The 20,164-nt window shown below is 43.8% G+C and overlaps 1 protein-coding gene across 4 annotated transcripts in view; it reads left to right on the top strand.

The window, feature by feature from the left end:
- The window catches only part of ARL15 (ARF like GTPase 15), a 338,819-nt gene that overhangs the window by 260,073 nt on the left and 58,582 nt on the right, over positions 1-20,164 (top strand). The window lies entirely within an intron of this gene.

Here is a 20,164-nt window from a genome sequence, read left to right as displayed (position 1 = left end):
AACTCGTGCAGGCTAGAACTCTGTCAACCTGCAAAGAGTTCTTTGCAAAAATTGAAAATCCATGAGTATCTCTGTTAAAATGAAAATCTGCTTTTTTTCCCGTTAAAGGGAAAAATTGGAGTTTTTCCTTGGGAAATGGAAAACCCAGATCCTTGTTTATAATTCATAATACAGTACATGATTTGAAAGCCTGATCCTTATGGATCTATAGAAGAGCTAATAGAATCAATTGTGGAACTACATTTTGGCTCTCTCATGGCTAGGAACAGAAATTGCACATAAACCGATATAAGTGATTGGAAACCAGTCTACACCTAAAGCAGAACAGACGTTCAGTGTATGTAGACTCGTTTCAAAATGGCCAAACCCAGTTTAAAATAGACCTGGATGGATTTAGTATTTAGGTTAAACCAGCCTGTTGATCTTCTGTCCCAGATCCCGTAGCAAATTATCTTAGTTCCCTGTCCTCCAGCATCTCAGGCTGCTTTGTGGCCCCCCATTAACCACTCCCCCCTTTACAGGTTGGCACGCTAGCCTCTGTTCCCCTCATCTGCTCCAGCTGAGAGAGCCTGGTGATGGGACTAGCCTGTCACAAAGCTGAGGCAGCAAAGCCTCTGCTCCCAGCCTGTGTCTGCCTGCATCTGTCAGTTGGACTGTGGGTCGGGGAATGGTGGAGCGGAGGCCCACACCTCACTTCCCTCCTCCCCCCAGTCAGCAGGGAAGGGGAGAAAGCTCCCCATGGTGTGCCCCCCCAGCATTTCTGACTAGGTCGGGAGGGGGTGGGGAGGGCCCCCACTTCCCCCCGCTACTATGGGCAGCTGTGGGGGAGGCAGGGGTGTGGAGGGATTCTCTGCTAGCTCCTCTTCCCCTTCATGCAGCTGATAGCAGTGGGGGGGGGAGGGGTGTGCCCAGTAGCCAAACAGGCTTGGGTTGCCTGGGCTCAGCTGCCTTTGTGCCTGTCTGGCAAGATGGGAGGTGCATGCAAGTGCCTCCAATCTCCTGGCCTGGGCCAGCGTAGGCATCCCTGTGCCCCTCCCCAACTGATGGCAGAATGTGTGTTCTGTTCCTTCTTAATCTTTTCGTCAAAGCTTAGAGAAACCTGTGAAATTTTGATCGATTTCACCTCAAGCATTTTGGTTCTCTGCACTTAGGCCAAATGACTTGGGATTTGATTAAAGATAGTATAATTATGAATGGAGATTCTGGGAAGCCAGGGGGAATCCATAAGTACCAGGGTGAAAAAAATCACTAAGGATTTTTTAAGGTAGTATTTGTTAGGATTTGCAATGGTTGAGATCTGAATAAGTCAAAATAATAAGACAGAAAACAAGCAGATCTTGGATGTTGCCGAATGATAAAGCAGTGCGCTATCAATATAACAGCAGTACCTTAAAATACCAATTCTAAAATAATCAGATTCAAGAGTAAGAAGTCTTGCTTTGTGCAATGCAAAAGCTCTCAACTAAGTATGTATTTCTTAAACAGTGAAGAGCTTTTCCCCCTAAAACGTAGGCATCCTTGTTTATTCACATAGTCCTTTTCCAACAATGTAAAAAGATGTCCATGTTTAGGTAAATTAGAGAATGCAATCTGATGCAGCTTTTTAGCATGTATAGTTTCTTTTTTTCTATTTTTTTTCCTCCAGGGATATAATTGGAGTGTGGGGTTTGACATACAGGTATTTATGGATTTGCCTATGACACTGACTTCTTGTGGGCCTGGGCAGATCTCACTAACTTTTTACCTCAGTTACCTGATCTGTGTAATAGGAATAAGCCTACGTGCCAGGGGCATTTATACGTGTGTTCCAGAAGTGGGCGGGAAAAGGATAATTAGAGAGCCACTCTGATTAAAGCACCTGGAGCGTCACGTGTATTCAGCATCTCCACACTGAAAGTGGTGGTGGGAACACTTTAACTAAAGCTCGTCAAATGAGCTTTAGTTAAAGCATCCCCGCTACCATTTTTCAGCATGAGGATGCTGATACATGTGACACTGGAGTCTGCTGGAGCATGGTAATTACTATGCTCCAGCAGATTCAATTAATGGAGTCTGCTCCAACACGCTGTAGTTGAAACACATCTGAGCAGCCTCACTACATGTGTACAGGCTTCCCAAGAGCATTGTGAGAATTAGTTAATGCTAATAAACATTAAACATTATGTTTCATTAGAGTCTACCAGATTTACATCGTAGGTAAGATGCACTTTAATCTTTAGTGCTTTTTTTTCCTTATATGTGTATTTGAGGGGGCTGTTTGTTTTCTTAAGTTGGGAAAGATTTTTTTTTAATGGATCCTTATATGACATTTGTAATGTTCCTGGTCAGATCATTTAAACAAGAGGTGTTCAACCATTGGCCCACAGGCCAAATGTGGCCCGCAAAGCCTTAGAATCTGGTCCGTAGGGCTCCCAAAGGATGGGGAACTTTGGTGGTGGGGAAGCAGTGGCAGTTAATACTGCCATTCCTCCCTGCTACAAAAATCCCAAGCCCTGTGTTGGGGGTTGGAGCTGGACCATGACCCACACCGCCTTCTCCCCATCCCCATGGGTCTGGGCCCCCTTTCCCTTTGCCTGGCCAGGTTGGGGCTGAGCCATGCCCCTTCCACCTGCACAGCTGGTTTGGGGCTGGGCCACACCCCATTTCTCCCCCATAGAACTGGAATGGGGCTGGGTTATGCACCCCCACCCCCACCCTTAGGCCTGGTTTGGGGCCAGACCAAGCCTCCTTCCCCCACATGGCCGGAGTGGAGCCAGGCTGTAGTCAGCCTCCCCCCACCTCCATGCAGCCAGATGAGTCCTTGTGACCCCTACTTGAGCACCGGATTAAGTCCACCAGCCAAATCCAGCCCACAGATAGGACTGAGCATTGCCTATCCACCCCACTGGACAAAAAAGATGAGCACTACTGATTTAGACTGATTTAGTTTTCATACAGGTATGTAAATCCTTGCCTGGCTTAATTTGAGTATATTTTGCATTATTACTGTTGCAAATTTTCCATCTCAAAAAGAATTAATGTTGATACTTCGCACCATCCTGTTGGTCTATTGAATTAGAAAAGGCTATTCTCATTGCTTTTTAAAATACATTTAAGTTTACTTAATGAATTTTGGTTTAGAAAAAAAACTGCAGTATGGCCATAAAAGCAGAAGCATTTGATTGAATTTCCATCCTGAGCTCCATATATTTGGAGTTGACCACATACACTGAACAGATAAAAGAAAGGTACATTTACTCCCTGTGTCTCTTCTACTCTCTTCATTTTTTGCATAGGCAGTCCCCAGTGTCATGTAGCCTGCTTCTGGGCCACTTTGAAGACAATCTACTACTTTCTGGTCATTCCACATGACACTGACTGTTGCTTGCTGCTTGTGTCTTCATGGTCAATTCACCTCAATTTTTTTTTTATAGTCCATATTCTGTCTTGCTTGTTTTGACAATAACTTTTACGTACTGCAATTTAATCCTCTGTCAGAATGACAATGGCAGTGGCAGGGGAGGGGAGGAGCAGGCCTGAGGGTGGGGAGAATCCTGGCCATGGTGGGGGGAGGGAGGAGACACGGGCCCAGGACGAAACTGGCAGCAGCGGGGGGACAGGAGGAGTGAGGGAAGGATCAAGGCAAGGGAAGAAGGGATGGGGAAGGAGTGGGAATGGGCCTGCTGCTCCCCCCTTCGTCAGGCCCACTCCCCTCCCGCGTTGGGCCCACTTCCCCCTGCAGTGGTGGGAAAAGGTGAGGAGTGGGCCTGTGCCTGATGTGGGGAAGGACCAGTCCCTAAGCTGGGGGGAAGTAGTGGGCCGGGACTGATGCAGTGGCAGGGGAATGGGAGAAGTGGGCTCTGAGCCGATGCGGGGGATAAGGGGGTAGAGGAGGAGTGGGCACAGGCCCAAGTGGGGCAGGAGGCCCGCTCCTCCCCTTCCTCAGCCACTGCTGTGTCGGGCTGGGCCCATTGCTCCCCCCCACCCCCCATGGCTGGCTGGCTTCTCCCACAGCTTGGACTCAGGCTCAGTCTTCCTCCCCCGCTCCCCCTCCTCCATGTCAGCTCAGAGCCCGCTCCTTCCATCCCCCTGCCATCTCTGGGTCAGCCTGGACCCACTGCTTCCTCCATTGCAGCAGCTCAGCTTCTCCCCACCCTCAGGCCCAGTTCTCCTCCACATCAGGCCCAGACCCACTTGTCCCCTCCCCCTACCACTGCTGCCATGGCAAGCTCACTATTTCTCCCACCGCCGCCACATCAGGCCCTGCATGCAGCAATGACAGAAGTGGGGAAGGGCAGGCTGAAGCCAGAGCCAGTGGCCTCTTCCCCCCCCCCCCCCCCCGTGGCATCCCACCCCCACGCTGCCACCACCATTACTTGCAAGGAGTAAGGGCGGGCAGGCCAGCTCCAGTGGCCTCACCCCTCCCCTCCCATCCCCTCCATCATTGCCACCTACAAGAGGCGATGTACTGCTGGCCTTGCCCTACCTGTTCCATCCTCTCCATTGCCCCCCCCCCTCCAGGGAGTAGGGCGGGGGGAGCGAATAAAGTGTTATAGACAGACAGACAGACTGACTTAGGCTTTTATAATATTAGAATGATGATAGTGACATTCGTAAGCTTCCAATTGCTTTAACATTGTAAATACAGCAATAAAACATGACTTAACTGATCTTTCTCTCCTCCTCTCTCTTGTGGTCTTTTGTTCTAGTTGTGGAAGAACATGGACTTTGGGGTGTTTTAAAGAGTGAATTTGGGATGCTGCTTCAGCAGTCCAGCTGCCACAAGGGGTAGTGTCCCCAGATACCAAGTGGCTGGGCCCCAGGAGCTCCTGAGAGCAATTAGCCCTGAGCTACTTGCCAGGGCAACTTTTTATATTGCTGGAGCCAGTACAGAGCAGGTTTTTATACTACTAGGGCCAGCATAGGTGCTGGCCTTGGGCTCTAGCTGCCCCTGGCTACAGATCCAGGAGAAGTTGGGCAGGTTTATTTTGCCCCAAGTGGCACAATTTGCCCCACACCAAAGTGTATGTCCAGACACCTGCACTGAGGCAAAAAGCCCCAGCTCAAATTTGTGCCACTTCTATTTGAGCTGCTGCAAGTGCACATGCCTGAATGTGTGGACGCACCGTATGTGTGCTTAGTAGACCCTGAGGTTCAGATATACCAATATATTCAATTATAGATGTTTAGTTCTGTTTCTTATGATATGTAAAATTGATTAAAGTTATTAATTGAACACATTTGGTACTACTTTAGTATGTTCATGAGATCCCCAGGCTATAGGTATTGATATTTGTTATTAATGTCTTCATTAATGAAAATAAATAATTAGATATTTTCCAAGTGCTTTCTGTTCTAAAATGGGTGCCATTGGAATCACTGTAATTATTATATATATTAGTATTAAGTTCTGTACTTTTTAATACCATGACTGAACTTTTTAAGGACAGCAAATCACCTGATACTGAAACTTTTCTAATTTCCCTGTTCACTATCAAGATAAAGAGAACTGGTTTGTAGGAAATATTCCATTACAAAGCAGCTGTGCAAGAGGAGGAACCCTGGCCCAGCCCCAGTCCCAGCCTGGCCTTGCAAAGGGAGGGTTGTGGCCTGGCTCCAACCCACTATGAGGGACTTGGGATTTTGGCAGTGGGGAGGGGTGGCTTTATTAACTGACACTGCTCCCCCATGGCCAAGTTTCACCATCCTTCAGAGGCCCCAAATCGGATCTGGAGTCTAAGGCCCTGTGGGCCATGTTTGGCCTGCAGGCGGAAGGATGGGTATTCCTAAACCAAATGAATGGTGAACAATAATAATAATTTTTAAAAAGCTCTCGCGAATTCCTGGTTCCTACATAGTAATGGTGTATAAATTGAAAATACCTATATAGCATATACACATTAATTTTTTTTTCTTTTCTACTTTTAACTCAATGTTTTTATAACCTCCATCTCAAGAGTACCCTTCATTACCAGACTGATGTGTGAGAGATGTTAAATTTGAATAACTGAGGGGCAGGTAATCAAGATTGAAAATTATATCAAATACCATGAAAAAGTCTTTGCTAGAGCATGTGTTACTATCAGCAATCATGTTCAAAGTTAAATTTAAATCTACTGTCTGATGTCTTCAAGTTATAAAAGCATCCTTTCCAATTTATCTTTACAGAGTACTATTCTATTACCTTCAGTATACAATTTTGAATGAGAAGACTGCCTTTTGGGCGGCAGGCTGGACTCAATCTTCCAAGGTCCCTTCCAGCCCTAATGTCTATGAAATCTATGAACATATGATTGGTAATCCCTAAGAGTGAATCTAGAGGAATGAACATCTTGAATATTGTTTGGTCTGATCGATTATATAGCCTACACTGGGGCCAGGTATGCTGGAAGGATAGAGATATAAATCATCAGAATGATCAAATTTGACAGTTTTCTAGAGATTTTATGTTCAGGAATGTCTATAAAAGCCTCTCTCTTTGGACCAATGAAGGCTAAAATCTACCAAGACAATTACATTTTATATCTAGGAAAGCTATTGGGCCTGTAGTGCTGTAGGAGCCCCTCTAAACATTGCGCTTTGTGTGAAGCTCATTAGAATGCTAATGTCTTAAAATAGCACTTTGAAGAGCAAGACATTACTTGCTACAATAATAAATGAGTTTAGATGTTGTTTGTGGCACCTCACTGGCTGGTAAATGATTTTCCTGGCTTACTACATCAGGGTCTATAATCATTAAGGACTGTCTTGGGATAGATTTCCCCCCTTCCCCTCCCCCCCCTGCCCCCCCCCCCAAAAAAAGGGAATATGGAGGGCCAAGTCTGGACCAGCTGATGGTCTTAAGTCTCCTGAGACCTTCATATGAACAGCATGCAGCAGAAACTTTTGCACAAGTTTTGCCTGAGTAAAGTCTCAAGTTACTGTTTTCTGGATCTGTTGGTGACTGACTGACAGGCAAAAGAAAACAATGCCAAAAAGAGGGGGTAGGGGGAATTCCTCAGATTTGCCATTTTCTTTTGGCCATGTGTCTTCAATCAAGTTTCAACAAGCAAAAGGCAACAATTTCTTCCCTTAAACCCAGTCACTTACTGAGGCAAGCAGGATAACAGAGTTGGAGGGCTCTTTAAATTAAAATGTTAAAAAATATAGGACTTCTTCCTCACTAAAAGAGGGTTACAATTTGTTTTTAAGGAAAATTGATTCTCTTTTCACAAATGTCTGAATTAAGGAAACATTTTGAGAACAACAGGATTCAAAACAGGACCTCTTGAGATGCAAAACATTGAACAACTGGAAAAGGATAGTAACTGTCTGAAAGTCAAGAGCATGCAGAGGTAACATAGTTCCTGCTGGAAAAAGAAGGAAAAAACTAGATAACTCTGCTGAGTTGCTGCACTTGATGCAACAAAAGAATCATCTTTGGGGAACAATTTCTATGGAAAACCATGGGAGCCCTGCATTCTTATAGCAAGGCACCCCCTGCACTCTTCCTCTATGTTGTTTCCCAGCATTCAGCCCTCTCTAAAATGCTCGATGCCCTAACATTGAGCCACTGCTTCACATGCTGAAGCAGCACCTGATCTACCTGGGACAAAAGGTGGAAGAAGGACAGCTAATCCTACGTGTGTAACCCTATTAGGGGTGTGGAGAAGGGGGTGTGTTGTTTTCCTCTCTGGAGGTGTGTTGTTTTCTGTCACTGTCAAGTGTTTCATGCTTGGCTCCTTTGCACTTTCACCACTTATTTTTCATATAAAGATTTAAAAAGTCAAAAAGCACATGCACACTGTCTTACCTCCCCCCCCCCCAAAAATGGGTTTTTAAGAAAAACAGAAAATGCATTGTTATGTGTTTTACTGTACACTCCTTTTCCTTCAGGTCAGCCATTGTCATTAACTTTTTTTGTATAGGGACATCTAGTGACTGATTCATCATAAATAAGGTGTACGATCAAAATTTCCAGCTCCACATAGTTAAAACTGCCTTTGATGGGAAGTGAAGAAGTTTAGTGTCTGAAAACCAAGTCACTTATATTTTGATGCCTAAATGTAGGCTTCAGAGTCTGACCCAGAGCCTCATTGCCTTATTGCTCTGCTTGATTTCATTCTTTTCATTAAGATTTTTATTAATCAAGTGATACAGCTGGAAAGGACTTTACTTGGAACACAAAACAGTAGTTACCAAATATATTGTATAGCATAGATTTTATTAGATATTATGGTATTTGAGGATAAAATCTTTTGCAAACATAAATTTTTATATTAAAGAATATTGGCTTGTGATATTCCATTAGTTTTGCAATTCAACCATATAAACCACAGCTGTATTAAATGAAAAGAGCATTTCCACTTAACACTTTCTTCATAAGTTGGACCGTTGTTTTTTTCGTTAGGCACTGAGGTATGTAAAGTGGTGTCTGTTCCAATATGTTACCTCAATTTGTAATTGCTTTGCTTTTATAGGCTTAAAACAGATCCTTTATATTACTTTAATGTATTTTTGTATGTATTATAAACATACCCACACATACATCAACATCAGTGCAGCATTCCAGCAAGGCAGCTGATTTTAAAAAAAAGTTGTTAAACAAGTTGAAACTGGCTGGCACACATTTTGAAGAAAGAAATCAAGTAAAACTAGCAACTAAAAAGAAAGGGAAGTTGATGTTGGCATCTCCTCACAGAGGTTTCTTGGTAAAACCCATGCAAAAAAGCCCTTAAAATGTAGTTCTGCTTTAAAAAGTGACTGTGTAAAAATGTCACCTTACTCAACAGATCTATTCTGTATATGCATTCAGTATTATCTATGCTTGCTATTATAACAAATGTAGATTCTTTTTTTTCTTTCCTGTTAGCCATGCAGAATCTATGCAGAGTTGGGTTTTAGTCAGAATTAGACATCATCATTGGAATTCTGCTGCCTGTCACTTTGTTTTCAACAGAGATTTCATGTCTATCAAGAAGCTCAGGTTTCACATGTGATTTTTAGCATAATTCAATCCACAAAATCTCTCACTGAATGACAGCAAGGAAAGAACTTAGCTTGACTTTTGGGCTTCAAAGCTGAGTTTCATAGCTGGCATTTTAAAAGAAAGTTTGTCCCATATTGATTAATACAATTAACTCCAAGAAATCTACTCTGAGAGTGAAATCTTGGTGCTGTTGAAGTCGGTGGCAGAACTTGGTTGATTTCAATATGGACGATACATCCCCCAGTGTGACTAAAATTAGCCATGTGCATAAGACTTCACAGGATCATGACATCTCATTGTAAACTGAATAAATTGTATTCAGAGATCATAGGACATGGGGAATCACCAAAACCTACTTCAAGAAAACACTTTTTCAGACTGTAACTGTAATGGCACCTTTTACATATGCTTATTTGGTAAGCTGTAGTTCACGTGTCCCCACTGCCATTTTTAAGCATGGGGATGCTGATACGTGAGAAACAGGCTGCTGGAGTGCGGCATTTGCCACATTCCAGCAGACTTGATTAATTGAGGAATTCCAGTGCATCAGAACGGCCTTTGTGCTAGTGTACAGGTGACCTAAGTGTTTTAGTATACAAGCTAAAATCATGCATGTAGATTGTTTAAAATTCAATAATGTCATATGTTGTATTGTATTTTGTTAGTATCTTAGAATAGTTGTAAACTTGTTTCTACAAAACTGATAGCACCTTTTTCGGTTTTATCTTATTTTAAGCTTAAGTTTTTGTTTTTATTGCTAGGTATTCCATTTAGATCTAGAACACTAAATATAATAATTTGATTATAGTCATCTATACTTAATGGTTCGTTCTTGAATTAGAGACCCATAACATTTGCCACAGCCTATCATTGTTCTTTACTATTGGAGCATTTGTAAAATTGGACTTTACTTTGCATGTCAATAAGCCATAGGTAATATTGTTTTAATATCTTTTCAATGCTCTTCCTAGACTGAAAATAACAATAAGTCCTGATTTTGAGGTAGATGTGATTAGCTACAGGCAACCTGCCTTTCTTTTGCCTTTTAGCCTGCCATTCTTGGATCCTCCAGCATTTTTTCTATTTATTTATCAAGGAGCTCTATTTTTAAATTATACAATTTTTTAAAAAAGGAATGTTTAGTACTGCCCTCCGTTGAATAAAATGTAAAAGTACCTTCTAAGGCAGGGGTGGGCAAAATACGGCTCGCATGCCAGATCCGGCCCACAAGGCCATTCTTTCCAGCCCACAAGGCCCCTCAAAAATTTAGAAAATTAATATTGATCTGTCCTTGGTTCCTGTAAAAAATGACAGGAACCAGGGGCAGTAGGACCCAGGGGAAGCCTGGCGGGCTTCCGCAACAGCAGGACCCACTTGGCCTCGTTTCCCCAACCGGAAGCCCCAGGAGGGGCTTCTGGTCTGGGACCACATGGCTGCACCGGTGCCAGAACCTCAGGTAAGGCGGGGAGGCAGACCCCAGGCAGGGAAGGAACCCAGGGAAAAGCATCCCAGGAAAAAGCCCCTCGCCTGCCCCATGGCCCACACTTCCTGCTGTAGCCACTCGCAGCCCATGTGGGTCTGTCCTGAGCAGGCACATGCAGCCCTGTGTGGGCTGCGAGTGGCTGCAGCACAGGGCGCCAGCCATGGGGTGGGCAAGGAGCTGCTTTTTCCTGTGCTCAGCACCAGCTTGTAACCCAAACCTGCTGCCAGCCTGGGCCCTGTGCCAGCTCCGGGCTTGCCGTCAGGGCTGCGCCACAGCAGGAGTAGCTGCAGCCCCCCCCCCCCCACTTGCCATGCTGGGCGGTGCTTGCTGCTGCTGCCCACCCAGGGCTCGCACTGGGCAGCCCACAGGTGGTGGTGGCAAACGCTGTCCAGCATGGCAAGCAGTGGGGGGGCTGCAGCTGCTGCCACTGGCGCAGCCCTGACAAGCAAGCCCAGAGCCACCGCAGGGCCCAGGCTGGCAGCGGGGGCGGGTTACAAGCTGGTGCTGAGCACGGGGGGTGGGGGAAAGGTCCAGAGGACAGAAGACGGAGGCTGGCACCCCACACTGCAGCTGCTCACAGCCCACATGGGGCTGCCTGTGCCTGCTCAGGATAGCCCTGTGTGGGCTGCGAACAGCTGCAGCAGGGGGCACTGGCCACGGGGTAGGCAAGGAGCCACTTCTCCCATGCGCTCAGCACCAGCTCCTTCCCTGCTGGGGAGTGCAGGATCAGGGCTGCACGCTGCCCCCCACCTGCACCGCGGGGCTGGGGGGCACTGGGAGTGAGCGGGCACGGAAGCATGGGGCCCACACCAGTGTTCCGGGTCCAGAGCAAGGCAGCAGGGGTACAACGGCTCTGTGGAGCCGGGCCAGCTCCCTACTCTCCCTGCTAGTGCAGCCCAGCCCAGCTCCACAGACCCCTGCCAGCCTGCACCCCACTCTGGGCCCCAATGGTGCTGGTCCTGACACATTGGGACATTGGTCCCAAAATGGGGAGCAGGGGGTGGGGCACCTGTCAAGGGGCGGGGCTACCCATGTAGCCCTTGACAGCTTGCCAAAACTGGGTAAGCGGCCCTCCACCCAAAATAATTGCCTGCCCTTGTTCTAAGATATGAATAAAATAGTGCTTCAGATTGTTCATTACAGTAGAAATAATGTAGTAGTCTTAATTTTTGGCATTTCCTGAATTTAAAGATTCAATTAAAATAAGTTTCTACAGATCATTCCCTTCACAAGAAATAGAATCGGCAAAGGTTTCACATTTTAGTGGTCACAGTGAAGTTTTGGAGCTCAGATCAGACTGAAGTAACTGGGGCAAAGACTAGAGAAGTAAGACTTGCTTTGGATGTTTTTTCTTGGAGAGTATTTTCTATAGTCATGTTTTCAGAGCATGAGCACATTAGTTGTTGCAGTGTAGTTGCAGTGTAGGCTGTGTCTTAAATTCAAAGCAATTAGCCAGCAGGATACTTGGCACAGGATAATGCTGACAATGGCAACGTTCATGCAAGGCAATGAAGGAGCTTCACCCACTCTTCCCAGTAAGTAGTGCCCCTTTGGCAATATGGTGCAAGTCTAGCCCATCTACTAATCGTACATCTCAGAGCTTGAAGCTTTTCTTCCTGGTGTTTTGTGAGAAAAAGCCCCCTTGCATCCTTGTTTTCTTTCACTTTCTCTTTTCCTCCTTTTTATGAGCAGCTTATTATGTATAAGCTAGTTCTTTGTTGGTTTTGGCTCCAACTGAATGTTTTTGGATGAATATTTTGGCTGTGAAGTATGCAGTAAACATTTCAAATAACTTTTCAGTCTTCCTTCAGTATGGAAATGCACAAAGCAAATATTTGTTGTCTTCTAAACAACAAGATAAATCTGGTGGAAATTTTGTAATCTGGTACTAGTTATCCTGACTATTTAAAATACGTCTGTCTGTGTATTTGTCCCAAACATTGATTTGAGATGCTGCTATTAAACAGAAACATCATATATTTCCATGCCCCTGTTCTGGGTGCTTTTCTGCAACTGCTATCTTGTCTCTTTAAGAGAAATTGTAAATGTTGCATCTACCTTTTGAGTTGAGTCAAAGTGCAACTCACTGGGCCATTTTTATGAATCACCGGGGCATGTATTATTCAGGGGATCAAATTAAATTATTACAATGGTCCCTTCAGGCTTTAAAATCTATGTTCCATAGATGATGTACAAAGTTGTATGTGTGTGTGTGGTTACAGGATAACAAATATTGGAAGTCTAACATGTCATTATCATGACGGATGGAACTTCCAATGGCCTGGAAAGAGAAAATGTCACATTGCTTTTTTTTTTTTTTTTTTTTTTTAATTTAGGGAGGGGAGGGTGGTGGGTACTTGTCATGACTATGCCAAAATCTGTTGATATAGTATCTGCTGCCAACACTTTGAATCGGGTGGGGGGGAAGCATATGTCAGAGTATTTAGAGTTTAAACTCAAATGCCAGCTTCTCAAATGCCCTAGGCTTTATGTATCTGGAGAAAAATCTACTCCCACTACCCATGACATTGGTACATGCATATTTTTTCTAATGAGGCACTACAGTAAATACTACTGCGTAGGTGGCTATTCTTTTCTTTCACTGTCCACTTGGAAGTGGCATGTCAAAGCAATTTCTTGTAAAGGTCTGAATTTGGTAGCTTTTGAATTTTTACACCTCTAACTATTAAAATAACAGATCAAGCTATCATTCTAGCTACTTTCAGCTCTCCAGAAAGGTAATTGTTTTTGTGCCTTGACAAAGCAATTCAAACAAATGCCCATAGTGTCATTTTCTTCAACTTTGATATTTGCTAAGTACCAAATGGCTTAAATGGATACCGATGTAAAGTGCAGCTTCAAAATGGCATGTTTGTTGCATGGAAAATGCAGATTAAATGTTTCAAGATTCTTTTGGGCTGTATTTTATTAGAATAATTTGAAATAATTAGATTGATTAATTTTTTTTTTTATGGTTTTCTTTTAAGTACTTTTCATTAAGAATCCTTTCAGGTTTTTAATCTGGTAGTGTTAGACATTTATTCAAAGAGAATTATTTTGGTCTTTTCATGTACTGTCACTTTTTCCCTGTTAATAGTTTTCTGTCTTTAGTGGAAGAATATAATTTGATTGCTTGTCATTTTTCCCTAATATCTAGTAGTTTGAAGGTCTGGGTAGACTAGCATGTTGGGGCTGACTATGCTTGATGTGTAAGACTCAACAAATTGCTTTTCTTGCAATCATTTTAGTTACATTCATGGTCAAGCCTGAGGTGACCCATCTTTTCCAGAATATTTAGGTGATCTTGGCACATACCTTAGTCACATCTGAATGTCTGGCTTTTCAGAGAAGAGAAGTTTGGAATATTATTTTTTCTAAACTACCCTGTCATCGCCCCACTCCTTTCCAGCATAGTTTTATATCTGAACTGTGGCTGAACTATTTTTTGAAAATGGATATGGGATATATGTTAGTAGTTTAATTTCTGGGGGTGAACTTAGTATCTGATTTTTTTTAGTTTTCAAAATTGGTAAGGAGAACGTATAAAATGTAAAGAGCAGTTATCTAAATCCAGAGCACAAAGAAGAAAGGGATGACTAAAACTAAGGAGGGAGGATTATACAATTAACATGGGGGAAGCTTGGATATTTAAGCAAACAGATATACAGTGTCATGAAAGTGATTAATCTTTCACAGACTGTCCAAGAGATGCTGATAATATACACAGATAACAGGAAAATGGGAAGCAGCAAAAAACCTAAGAAAAACTTATATTTGTTTCTGGGGTATATAAAAGATTAGTTAATGTAATTGGAAAAAGGAAAATATAGAATAATGGGGTAGGGGGAAGCCTAAAGATATGGGGAGGTGAAAAGGAGGAAACTTAAGAGTCAAAAGGGGGAAAGAAAAGAGCAGAAGGGGACATGATTAAAAATACATCAAGTTTAGCAATAGAGAGAAATACGGAAGAGTAACTGACATCATATTTAAATTAATTCTAGCTAATACCTATAGTACCTAATGGAGATGACTCTGTAAACAAGATTATCTAAAGGAAATATCCAAAGATATCTTAATATCTAGCCAAAGATACACTATGAAAACATCTAGGCACAGTTGTATTTTTTCTTTAATCATGGATGTGCCATCAAGAAATTCATGCATGATTCTAAAATAATGAAGAGTTCATCAGTCACTATTTTTCTAAAGCAGGTCCCAACTACTCTACATTTAGTCATCACTATGACATCTCTTCTTAATCTGAAACTGATATTTCCTACTACCAAGTTCACTGGTTGATATGACTAGTTGGAAGAAAGGCATACAAATGTCAGATCATGTACCCAAACTCACATGCACATTCCCCAGCTGATCCTTCTAATTAGGGAAGCATAAAATTGTGTGCAATTCACCAGGAACTCTAATGGAAAATCTGTTTCACCTTAGAATTTAGCTTAGAAATTGCGATGACAGGTGCTGTAATAGAAAGTCCTATGATTCACAGATGTGCCAATTAAATGATGACTTAGTTAAGCAACCACCACACCATGACAAAAACTGATTCTGGAAAATAAATCTCAATAATATAAAATCTCGACACTGTAGATAAGACATAAAATGATATTGAATGGGTATCCAAGATGGAATACAGAAGGTGCTTTTGGCCTGAATTAGAGCCTTGTGAATAATGATAATTAATAATAGGAAGAGAAGTAGCAGTCTGGATGATGATATTGCCTGTTAGAAGTGTAAGCAAATTACTGTTCATGAAGTTCTGAACAAGGTTCTCTTCCAGTATTTTTCCCATTTCTGTTGCAAACTCATTCACAAGGATTTTGAATGGGCAGTGAATTATTGTCCAGTTTGATGTTAGTAGATGGTTAGAAAATTCAGTAAATAAATTAGATGGAGCCAGGAATATGAACTGTCTCAAATAGTGAAACAGACTGATTTGCGATCAGTAATGAATGGAAATATTATTTAATGGGAGACCTGAAGGCCTGTGACCTGAAAAAAATTGAGGATAAATAGTCAATAGAATAATGAATGCATAAAGTAAAAGATATCCAATGAAAATAAATTATGTAAAAAAAAAAATGTGGAATAGTGAAACTTTTTGTTGAACTTCAGGAAGAAATGTTGTTGACAAAGTAAATACTTCTTTATGACAGATACTAAAGCACTATCCTGGTAGCCAGGTGATTCTTGGTTTTAAATAAAGACATAAGCAATTAAGTAAAATACCTTTAAATACAGGAAATACCTTTAAAATGAAGGCTAAAGAGCAGCCAGAATTTCAGTATCAATGAAATGAAAATGGAGAAATATATTTTTGAGTTAATAGCGTTACATTCTTAATCTAATGGTTTGGAGAACTGAGGGTTAGTTTAAGCCTAATCCATATAAAACAAATTAATCATCAGCCATAGGTGCACAGATAAAAGTGAATCACGAAGAGAAATGGATGGAGACAGATTACTGAGCTTTGTAAGATAGCTTTTGACTGTAGAATGGCATGCTAGAACAGGGGCTGGCAAAATATGGTACGTGGGCTGAATCTGGCCTGCCAGGCTATTCTAGCCACCCTGCAGGGCCCCTAAAAATATTTAGACAATTAATATTTATCTGCCCTGGATGCATCTCAAAGATGGCAAGCAGCAGGGGCAGTAGGACCCAGGGGGAGCCAGCAGCTGCAACAAGGCCAGCCTGGCCCCATACACCACCCCCCTCCCACTCCCAACTGAAAGCCTCTGCCTAATAGAGGCTTCTGGCCTGGGGCCCTGGGGCTGTTCCTGCCTCCCTCCACCAGAAAGGAAAATTCGGATAAGAAGGGAGGCAGGGGAGGATGGTGGACAATCACCCTGGTTCTTGGGGCTGGCTGGGCTGGCTCCTGTGGTCCTGGGGCTGCAGCTGAGAACCATGTGGTGCCAGAGTGGTGGGCAGCGGGTGGGGTGTGGGGAGGAACAGCTGTAGGCAGGAAAGTAGATTAATGGTGGTGGCAGGGGAGTGGCAGTGAGTGGGCTCACAGGTGTCCTGGTGCCAGGGGCCAGAGCGGGGTGGTAACAGCGTGGGGCATGATCCATCAGGGGCTCTATAGACCAATGCTGGGCTGCACCATCAGGCAGAGGGGGGAGCTGGCCCAGCTCCGTAGAGCCCCTGCCACCCCTCATTCTGCATTCCTACCACCCCATTCCCCATGTTCCTGCCACCCCATTCTGGGCCTCCACCAATGCTGACTCTGGACACAGGCACAGGCCCCATGCTCACACGCCTACTCACTACCGCTCCCCTGCCATCTGCCACTGCCATTTCTCCAATTTCCTGCTTGCAGCCATTCCTCCCCACCTGCACCATGTAGTTCCTGGCTGCAACGCCAGGCCACAGGACTTCGCAGGAGCTAGCCTGGCCCCACGATTTTTGGCTGGCTCTGTGCTGTGCCAGCCAAGCTGGGCCAGCTCCTGGTGTATCCTGTGGTCTCATTCGTGCAGCTGGGACGTGGTGCTGAGGTGCGGTGAGGGATGGGGAAATGGCAGGAGAAGGGCAGTGGTGGCAGATGGGGTGGGGAGAAGTGGTGGCAAGTGGGAGCATGGGGCCCACGCCTGGGCCAGGAGAGGCATAACTGGGAAGTCTGGGCTTGGAAGAGTGCTGATGGGGCTTTGCCTGTTGCGGGGTGGGGGGGGGGCTATGGGTAAACCCCCCTCTTCTACAAATGCCACAATCCTTCCCAGCCACTCTCCTTCACACACTCAGCCCATCACAAACCCCATACCCACCCCACTCCACACATCCACATACCCACCCACCCATACCCCCCACAGACCCCCACATTATATAAAAAATAAGACTTCCTTTTAAGCTATTCTACAATCACCTCTATGTACACTACACAAACGCATGTAAATCAGGACAAAAATATTTTTTGAAATCAAATTAATGAATGTTGCACTAGATACTTGATTTGTAGACTATAATTTGCAATTTTTCTAGTTCCAAGATGGCAAAACCCCTTGCTGAAAGGAGTACTTCTGGGGAGCAAGTGGACAGGTTTCTGGTGGCAAAAGTCGGCAAAACCCCTTGCTGAAAGGAGTACTTCTGGGGAGCAAGTGGACAGATTTCTGGTGGCAAAAGTCAGGGGTTAAGGAGCAGGATTTCTGGTCCCAAAATTGTGACCGGGACGGGGCACCTGTCAAGGGGCAGGGCTACCCTTGTAGCCCTCGACAGCTTGCCAAAACTTGGTAAGTGTCCCTCTGCCTGAAATAATTGCCGCCCCTATGCTAGAAGCTTATCTTGTTTGAGCAGCACATGTAGTTATGAACTCTCCAGAAATGGAGCGCCCTTTTAAAGTATTTTGAAAGCACTGCATTATGGCCATGACTACAAGTAAGTAAATAGCACTATATATATTAAATTAAAAAACCAAACCCTTGTATAGCTGAATTTTGTATCAGTATATTGAAGCTATTTTGATTCTTTCATATGCACATTTCCAGTCAGATGAGATGATATATAAAACTTCATCCTGTCATAGAGTACCTTCTGTGCCTTCATATCAAGTTGGTTGATTGTAATTCTGGATAGTTACTTCTATTAAAATTTTAATTAAAAAATAGTCTGGTGTTGTTCAAGTGAAATGTGAATAAAATGGGGGTTCATTAATCTTAAATGGAAGTTTTGGAAGAAAAGAAAACTAATAGGATATAGTTAAGAACATGTCACAAAGAAAAAAGTTGACATGGATCAGCCAGCATGGATTTATGAGAAGGCAAACCTGCTTAAGATATTGAGATGGCAAACAAAGGAAGTTGGGTAGATGTTTGTTGTGATTTCTAAAAGGAATAGTATATATTAATTGTGTCCAATATCACTGGCTTGAGTGAAATCCGGTTGCCAATGTAATGCAGTTTAAGTAGAGAACTGGCTTAAAAAAAACCAAACCAACTATAACAATAACATATAACAACGAATTTTAAAGAGACATTTCTAATGCTCACTGTAAAGGATGATTGAGCATCCTCTAACTTAAGATATAAAACCACAACTTTTTCCATATTGCAGTATTAAGGTTTATGAATTCAGGAAATGAAAAAGGTACAGTTTATAAGGTAATGCTATTTGGCTGTGCTGTACATCTTGCATTTGCCTATATTCAATATATCAGTTGCCTTTGATACCTATGATTCTACTCTGGACAGGTCTATTTTCAACTTTGTGCATTCCTTTCTTGCAAAGCATTCCTATAAAGCAATTTGAAGCTATTAATTTTTCCTAGAGTCATTCTTGTGAGGTTCCAGAACAACATCTGGGATGCATAGAGCAGATGTATAGAATGGCTAGTAAGGAGATATTGCTTAGGTGCTGTCACTTTGTGGCACTTGGCTTTTTTTTCTTTTAACTCAGTCACAGTGGTCCAGAATTGTATTCTCTATCTACCTGACATTGGTGCATGGATGAGGGTTGGCTTACTAAAGCTCAATCCACACAAGATATTGACCGTTTAGAGAAAGTAACCAAAATAGTGAAGGGCTTGATCTGTGGGTAAACGATGTCTTCCAACTGCTTAGGTTTTAACATTCCCAGCACCATTAGGGCTAGGGACAGACATTACACGTAAACCGGTTTTAGTGATCAGAAGTTGATTTAAACCTGTAACAGAGCATAAGTTCAGTGCACATAAACCAGTTTCAAAATGGCTGAAACTGATTTAAGATAAAGCTGGTTGAAAGTAGTATCAGATTTAACTGATTTGGGTCAAACTGGTTTATGCAATATCTTCCCAGACCCCTTCCTGGTTTAAGTTAAACTAGAGTCCCCCAGCGTCCCAGATGCTTTGCAGCCCTGGGCTGTGGTGTCTGCTTCAGAGAACAGGGCTGGCCCCACCTCTCTGCTTCCTAGACAGAGCTCCAGCAGAGACTTCAGGCACAGCAGGATCTGCCTGGCTTCTCCCTGCCCTCCGTCCTCCCCGCCCCCCCACTGCTCACTGCTCAAGATCAGATTCCCCCTCTCCCTTCCTCCCACTTCCTGCAGCATGGACCCAAGCCCCATGGACACTAGGCATGTAGTATGCTAGCTAATCCTGAGAGGTGTTTGTGCATGTGTGTCTCCAATCTCACTGGGACAGGCAGACAGAACAGTGTCTGCTTAGGGGTTTTAGGAGCTGAGCAGCTGGTAATGTCCCTTCATTGCTTCCTTGGAAAAAGTTGTTTAAGAAGAGCCTGAACTAGCATGAGAGATGCTTTTGTTTTGTTGATAGGCTGATAAACACTATGTTATTACCTCCCTGCTGGCTCCCTCGCATGTCAGGTTTGCAGACAGTATGAAGAAGCAGGGAAAGGGAGTCTGAAAAGCTCAGTAGCATCACAGATGTATGCACTGCATGTCTCTGCTTTGCCTTGGAGTGCTAGCCCTGTGCTGGGCTCTGGCAACACTCCTGCCCCTTGAGCAGCCAGCAGGGAAAAGCCTGGGACAGTGCAGGCAAGGTGGGAGTTTATACCCTCCCCTAATCAGAGCATCCTGCCGGGGCCTGGCCATGCCCATCCCCCCACCCTCAGCTCAGTATGATGCAAGGGAAGGGCAGGCTGCTCTAGTGCCCCCCAGTTTCTAGCCTGAGCCACTGCATGCATGTGCCTACATTTCTTCTGTCCAGAGGGAATGTCTATGTAGCTGCAAACCAGTTTAACCTAGGCAGGTTAGACTAACCTGCAAAGATTGAATCAATTCAGGCTCAGGCTTTTTGA

Source organism: Crocodylus siamensis, chromosome 3, assembly GCF_052110815.1.
Source record: "Crocodylus siamensis isolate JL-2025a chromosome 3, ASM5211081v1, whole genome shotgun sequence".
NCBI lineage: Eukaryota > Metazoa > Chordata > Crocodylia > Crocodylidae > Crocodylus > Crocodylus siamensis.
The sequence above is the reverse complement of the archived record's forward strand: the minus strand, read 5'-3'. Positions and strand labels throughout refer to the sequence as shown.